Source organism: Panthera uncia, chromosome X, assembly GCF_023721935.1.
Source record: "Panthera uncia isolate 11264 chromosome X, Puncia_PCG_1.0, whole genome shotgun sequence".
Taxonomy (NCBI): domain Eukaryota; kingdom Metazoa; phylum Chordata; class Mammalia; order Carnivora; family Felidae; genus Panthera; species Panthera uncia.
The window spans coordinates 13209914-13218062 of NC_064817.1; the positions used below are offsets into that span (position 1 = coordinate 13209914).

The following is an 8149-nucleotide window of genomic DNA, read 5'->3' on the forward strand; positions in this document are numbered from 1 at the left end:
AAATTCTTAGACTTGACAGCAAAAGCATGATCCATAAAAAGAAAAACTGATAAATTGGACTTTATCAAAATTATGAACTTTTTTCTGTGAAAGGACACAGAGGCAAGCTGCAGACTGGGAGAAAATATTTGCAGAGCACTTATTGAACAAAGGATAGTATCTAGAATATATAAAGAATTCTCAAAACCCAATGGTAAAATATAAACAATCCAATTAAAAGATGGGCAAAAAACATGAAGAGACATTTCACAGAAGAGGATACACAAATGGCAAGTAAGCACAAGAAAAAGTGTTCAACATCACAAACTGTTAGGAAAACTGAAACTAAAACCTCCATGAGATATCAGTGCAGCTATCAGAATGGCTAAAATTAAAAACAGTGACAGCACCAAATGCTGGCAAGAATGCACAGAAACTGGTTGATTCAAACTATTGCTGGAAATGTAAAATGGCATAGCTATTCTGGAAAATAATTTGGCAATTATTTGAAAAAATGAAACATGCAAGTATCATATGATTCGACAATTGTACTACTGGGCATTTATCCCAGAAAAATGAAAACTTACGTTCATGAAAAAATCTGTACATGAATGTCCGTAGCTGCTTTATTCATACTAGCCCCAAACTGGAAACAACCCAGATGTCCTACCACAGGTGAGTTGTTACACAAGCTATGGTACTACTCAGTAATAAAAAGGAATAAACTATTGAGATACACACATACAAAAAACCCTTGGATGAATCTACAGAGAATTATGCAGAGTGGGGAAAAAAGCCAATCCCAAAAGATTATAAGCTGTATGATAACATTTATATAACATTTTTGAAATGACCAAAATTCTAGAAATGGAGAACAGAGTGATGGTTTCCAGTGGTTAGGGATGGGGTAGAAGGGTGGAAGAAAAATGGGTGTGGTTATAAACGGGCAATAGAGGGATCCTTGTGATGGGAATGTTCTGTATCTCGACCATATGAATGACAATATCTTTGTTGTGATATTGTACTATTGTTTTACAAGATGTTACCACTGGGGGAAAACACTGGACCTCTATTTACTATTTCTTATCTGCGTGAGAATCTACGATTATCTTAAATAAAAAGTTTAATTTAATAAAAAACATTTAAATTTTTTTTAATATTTATTTTTGAGAGAGAGAGAGAGAGAGACAGACAGACAGACAGAGAGACAGAGTGTGAGTGGGGGAGGGGCAGAGAGAGAGGGAGACACAGAATCCGAAGCAGGCTCCAGGCTCTGAGCTATCAGCACAGAGCCTGATGCGGGGCTTGAACTCATGGATGGTGAAATCATGACCTGAGCGGAAGTTGAATGCTTAACTGACTGAGCCACCCAGGCACCCCAATAAAAAACATTTTTAAAAACCCTCCTGTTTTGAATCATTATCTTCTGGCTGTATCACCATCTCCATTACCTTCATCTACCAGATGGGAGCTGATACTGACTTGGACTAGGGAGGAAGTGGTAAAAATGGTAAATGGGCACTTTCTGGGTGTATTTGGAAGGTAGAACCGAAAGTATTTGCTGATGGATCAAACATAAATGGAGAAATCCAAACACGACTCCAAATTTTTCCTGGGCCATTTGAATGATGGATTCATTATTTACTGAGATGGGGAAGACTGAAAGAGGAGCATGTTTGGGGAAAAATTGGGAGTCTGGCTTTGGATATGCTGAGTTTGAGATTCCTAGATCTCCAAGTGGAGATGTACAGCAGGCAGCTGGGCACATATGTCTGGAGTTATGAAGAGAGGTTAGATCTGGAGAATCAAAGAGAGGAGTCATCAGCACATGGATAGTATTTAGTCATGAGTTTAGATAAGATTGCTTATGAAATATGTATAGGAGAGAAGCAGCCTCGGTCTGAGCCCTAGAACTCCAAAGTTTAGAGGCCAGAGGAATGAGGAGAAAGCAGCAAAGACACTTAGAAGCAATGGCCAGTGAGATAGAGGAGAGCCATGAGAAAGTGGGGTTTGGGAAAACAGGCTTAAATTTCTGACTGTCCTTCTTTGACCTTTTTCATGGATGCACTGACCTCTGGTTTCACATTCAGCCTTTTTAACCACCATATATATTCAGGTTCTCCCCTAAATTGTCTTCAGCATTGAGCCCTCCTTGAAGTTCTAACTCATAAAATCTATTGATTGTTGGGACACTCTGTTGTGGCAGCATATAAGTACCTGTTCTAGTTATTCATTAATGCCTACCAAATCACCCATAAACTTAGTGGCTTCAAACAGTAACAATAATTTATTATCTCTCAGAGTTTCTATGGGTCAGGAACTTAAGACTGACTTGGTTGGGCAGGTTTTGGCCCAAGATCTCTCGGATGAATGCAGATGGCTGGAGTTGAAATCATCTGAAAACTCACTCACTCACATAATCTGGCACCTAGGCTGGGAAGACTCAAAGCATTGGTCCAGGTACACCTCATCAATCTTGGAGTTATACAATACACAATGCGATTGCAGGGTATGGCATTTTTAAGCATAAATAAAGTGGTATCCATCACCATCCAGCTCTCCAAGCTGGCACAGTCTAAGTACATACCAGAATTCAGTGGTTTGGAACCAGAACCAGATGTTGGCTTTCCAGATACGGAACAGAATCTTACCAGATAGGATCATATTATCCCTGTGTGTCTATCCCAGGCAGTCTATCCTTCTGGAATGCTACTTACTACAGCCAAAATGGTTTATCTCAATCCCTAAAATCACTGCATTACCCATATGACATATAATAAACAAAATTCACCATGTTGGCAATCCCTAGGAGCCTCTCTGTGAACTTTGGAGAAGATTACCATTGCATGAGCATCTATGCATCAGGGTTATCAGATGTTTCACTTTACCAAGACAAAATACCTCAGTTGTTAACACTTACTGTCCCATCCTAGTTTTTAATAGTGCCCCCTTTGCTCACTCGCAAAAGTGTCTGGTTAGTTGATACATATATATTTAATAGTTGATATATGTAATATTTGATTCTATCGATCTATAAAATTTATTCCTCCTTGCAGTCAGACTTTCAGAACTGGACTGAAGGTGCAACTTATTTTTCTAGAGGGCAACAGAATGATGTGTCAACAACAGACTGATGTGTCTGGAAGAGAGAAGAACCAGCCTTTCCCTAAGTGTGGGGGCAGGAAACATATAAGAGCCCAATGTGTTCAATGTCAAAAGGGAATCCGGATAGACACTAAACATGAAGTCATCACTCACAATAGTAATACGTAAAGCACACAGAAGTTCTCTTAACCCGTCTCTGCTTACTTGATTCACCTTACTAACCAATACTCACCACTGGAAACAATATTGATGCCCAGGTCCTAAAACTGCTCAGGGATAGAAGACTACTCTGTAAAATGCCAGAATACTTTTGTTACCACTGGCTGAGTTGTATATTTAGCCATGAACAAGGTAAATTTGTTCCCAAACCTGTTTATGCATATAGTTGTTATCAGAGTTCTGTAACCTAATTAGATGTGACCTAAATTGATATTTAAAAGATTATTAAAAGCTTGAGAGTTATTGGATAGACTTGATTAAGGCAAACTGCTCGAGGTAAAAAAAAAAAAAAAAAAAAAGTTACTGGTCTGGATGTAGTAGATTCAGGTATAAAATAGATGAACATCAGAAAATTCTAGAAAGAGTTAGTACTGATATTTCCTCACAAAATATGAGGAAATCATAAGTTGTGGCTACTCAGCATCTTTGAAAACTCTGCCTATGTTTGGAGAATTTCCCTTTTCAAGGTCAAAGTCAGAATTCATTCTCCCAGCCTCCCTTGTAGCTGGGGAGCAGGCACGCAATGTAGGCTCTACCAATTGGAATTTAAAGTGGGAGTGGGTGAGCTCCATGGGGAGTTGGTTGAGGAGTGGTTGGTGGTAGAAGGATCTATCTTTCTGGGACACAGGAGTAGCAGAGCTTTTGGTGTTCACTGAGAGGAAGAAGTCTGTAGGGCAGAAGGTTTGTAAGAGATATCAGTAGCTCTGTTTTAGATATGTTAAGTTGATATGTGTATTAGACCTCCTAATCAAGATGACCAGTAGGCAGGTGGATATATAAGTATGGAGTTTAGAAGAGAGGGCTGAGCTAGAGATGCAAATTTGGGAAGCATGAGTATACAGGTGGTGTTTTCGGCCATAGGCTTGGATAAAATCACCTAGGGAGTGAGAGAAAATGAGAAGAAACATGAAGACCAAGTCTGAGGGTATTCCAAAGCTTAGAGGTTGGGAAGATAAGGAAGTATAGGGGAGGTGGGTGGGAAGGAGAAGCCAGTAAGAAAACGGCAAACCAAGAGAGGGTGGTGTCTCAGGCACCAAATAAAGAGTTTAAGGAAGGGATGGTGATCAACATTGTTTCTATTGCTGATGGTTCAAGCAGGATGAGCCCTAAGAACTGACCATGGGATTTGGTAACAGAGGGGCCATTAACATCCTTCATAAGAGCAGTTTCAGTGATTTATCTTTGATCACCTACACTTCAGACCATTATTTTTTTCCCCATTCAGGGAATATTGGAGGCTGTTAAAACAGCTCTATCAGCCCCCACCTCAGTTGGGTGGGCCTGTTTTTTAAGCTCCTCCCCCAAACTGGACAACGGTTGTCAAGGTTGGCTCCAAAAGCCTGTTTATTGGGTGGGATAGAAGTCCTTCTAGCCAGTTGACCCTCTCAGACCCTCTAAACATAGTGCCCCATGAGGGGGTTCATGAATCATCCCAGATGTTGGGAAGGACTCAATCAGCCCACCCTCATAGACTACGATTCCATACCTTATCTTGTTTGCTCAAACCACAAAAACTTCTCCTCCTTCTTCACTCTCACTGAGGTCTCACTGAGACCTTGGTTCTTATTCCACTGGAAATGCAACAGCAGTCACAGAATAGTCCCTCAGGTTCCCACTACCACAGCCACAACCTACCTGTGTCTGTGCCTTCCCCTCCTCTACTACAAGTGAATTGTCTGTTCTTAGCTAAGGCTGACCTCTTACTTGTGAAGTGGTTCCCATCCCCACTTATCAGACCAACTACATAATTTGGGGAGCCCAGTACAGAATGAAAATGGAGAGTCTATTATTCAAAAATTGTTAAGAATCCCAAGACCCCACCAGCAGAGTGTTAAACCAAGCAAGGTGCCCTTCTGACACCATGGTCCTGGGTGACTGCACAGATCACATGTCCATGAAACTGGGCCCTGGCCCTGACCTGGCCTTATTCCTTAAGCCACCTTCTCCCATGGAAAGAATCCTGGCAGTGGTGAGTGGGTCTCTTGCTGAGGTAACCTGAGGAGGTACTTCAGGGAACAGGCATGGTCTTCCAGAGAAGCGAGCAAACCAGGAAATCAAGGCTAGGCAGCCAGCAGGGAGCCACTTGCACCTAGGTTTTGAGACACTGGCTGGTAACCACAGCCCACACACTGAAACTGGGGTTCCTTTGCCCTCGGCCCAACATGTCTCAGGACAGCCCACAGAGAAGCTAAGGAAACACCAGAGCACTCCAAGGACACATCTGCCAACCTGTCTCACTCACTCCATGTAGTCAGCACTCCGTTTCTCCTTGGGATCATGGTCTCCCTGGGATCGTGTCCCCTGGTTTGGGGACATCTAGCTTCTCCTGGCTGCTCAGCAAGTCCACTTCAGTTTCTTCTTTTCTGAAGGGAGCTTATCCTCCATGGGATAGAATTTGCTGGAACTACAGTTGGGCAACCTGGGGATGTCTTGGGCCCCCTGATAGATCTCCTTCCTGTCATCACCATGGAGGCCTCTTTCCCGCTTGGGGTCTGGCAAAACCAGCCTCAGGGCTTCTGCGTCACCTTTCTTGAAGGCCAGGTGCTGGTGGCAGCTGACACTCTGGCTCCACCCTCCCGTATGGAGGAATCAGAGGACTCTTACTGTCCAGATTGGCAGGGGGTCTCTGCAGTTTAGGATGGGGGGAAATGACATGGCTCTGTTCCCCCTGGGCTGGTCACCAGTTTCTGTTCTGACTGCTCTAGCCTTCTGCTTGGGAGACTCAGTCACCAAAGAGACTTCTTGGGTTGGCTGACTTCCGTGAAGCCCCATCTTCCCCAACAGAAATGGTGTCGGGAGGGAAAATGGCATCACACAGATGGGTCCTCCTATCCCCTGGCTGGGCTGCACCCACTTGCCTCCCCTCCTTCCCTACTGCTTCTTCCTGTGGAGGCAGGTTCAGTTGTATCTCACTGCCCATCCTCACCTCCTTCATCTTCTTGCCTCCATGGTGTCAGCCTTTCATTTTCTAGTGGATGCTCTTCAACATCTTACCACTTCTCCTGGGAACACACCTTCAGTTCCTCCCGGCTGCACTTTTTTTACTGGCCACATTGGCCGGCAGCCTCCTCCCCTGTGGCGTTTCTCTTTCCATCTCGGCTTTCTGTGGTGGTCAGGATATCTCCATCAGGTTAAAAGGCAGGCCATCTGTGGCATCATGGGCTCAAGGGGGACAGTTGGGGACACCTACTAAGGTTGTGTCCAAGCTGTAGCCCAAGAGGACCAGGTAGTGTCTGGGGCTCAGAAGCTTCTGCTTCCTGGGGCAGGCTTCCACGGGCTCTGGCCCTCTTCGTGCTGTGCTCTGCTGCTCTTAATAAAAAGCAACAAGTTGCTCCTGATGATCAGCATACATTTTGCAGTGGTGGCAAACTGAGTGGAAACAGAGTAAAAGAAGAGGGGCCTAGATTTGTCCAGAGGAGTGAAGGTGGAAGGGGCTGTGGAGAGGGTGGTGTGCTTCCTCCACTGAGCTCGGGGCCCAGATGTCAAAACAGAAGGAGTCCTTGTAGGCACAGGGTACTTGGCGGGAACCATCAGCAACCCTGCGCTGTTGGAGGGGGACAGATAGCCTGAGACTGTGCTCTCACACTTTCTCAGCCTGTCCTCAGAGGCCTTGGTGTTTTGGGACTTCTCCAAGGAGAGTGCCTGCTGTCACTGCAGCAGCCCAAGCTTAATGGCAGTCAGAGACTTCTACTCTGGCATTTTATGCCGGCAGGAACCCAGGGAAAGCCATGTTTTGGAGTCCAAAGGGGCTTCCCTGTTGGGAGTCTCTAAATGTGGACCTGGACAGGAAACAGTTTCTGATTCATGTCTAGGCTCTTAGCAGCAAGGGACAAATGCATGGTGGACTTTGGGTCCAGCCCAATACCCTGGGTGCCTGGAGAAGGAAATTGCTTTATGCCCTGTCACCTTCCCTCTCTTCTGAGTGTCTCTCCAGACTCACTCCCTCCACTAGGAGGCTGTCCCACTCCCATCAGACTCAGAGGACAGTTGGGAGTTGCTGAGATGTGTCTGGATCTGCCTGTGCTTATATGTGTTGCTCTGGGTCATAAAGGCAAGGCTAGAGGTGTCACACAGGAAGGGTCTCTTGTGTGTGTAGGACTGAATGTGCTTTTCCAAAAAGCTGGGCTTCGGGCAGTCCTGGCCACAGTGCAGGCACAGTACATGCTGGCTTACTCATCTTACCTGGGTTTCCCAGGCCTGGCAACAGGACAGGTGGAGTACCCATGGTGTACACGCTCAGCACTGGGGCCACTGGCTGTCCGAGTTGGCCAGGGATGGGCCACTTGGGCCACAGCAGGAGGGTTAAGGACAAAGGGCATGCTGCCCCAATCCAGGCTGCCCATCTCTAGGGAAGCATGTGGCTGAACACCCCCAGCAGGCGCTGCGTGGTCAAGGAGAATGGGCAGGGCCTTCAGGAACATGGCCGGTGCCAGGCCCTGCTCCAGTGATAAGATGATGGGGCCCAGCATTAGGCAGAAAGGAGGACAGACTACCTTAGGCCCCGGGGCAGCTGCGAGCAGGAGCTGTCAGTCCCTGGCAGGCACAGCAAGACGAGCGGGTTCTAGCACCTTCACCCCACATAGTTCAGGGCAGCCCAGGATGCTGGGCAAGCTGCAGCAACAAGCAGATGTTCCCATGGGTGCCTCTCTTCCCTCCACATTCAGTAAACCCTTGCCCCAGGCCAGGCACATACATCACCCCGTCAAAGTCTCACAACAACCACCCAAGAAAAGCACTATTTTCTCCATATAAGAAAAGAAGGACTGAGGCTCCCAGAACTGAAGTGACCTGTCCTGCAGCTACTAAATGGCGGAGTCAAGACTCAGACCCAGGTCTGCCTGGTATA

The 8149-nt window shown here is 45.7% G+C and overlaps 1 pseudogene; it reads right to left on the minus strand.

Annotated features, from left to right (window-relative positions):
* Nucleotides 1-7251: 7251 nt before the first annotated feature.
* On the minus strand, nt 7252-7772 carry LOC125932359 (zinc finger protein 831-like; annotated as a pseudogene).
* Nucleotides 7773-8149: the final 377 nt, after the last annotated feature.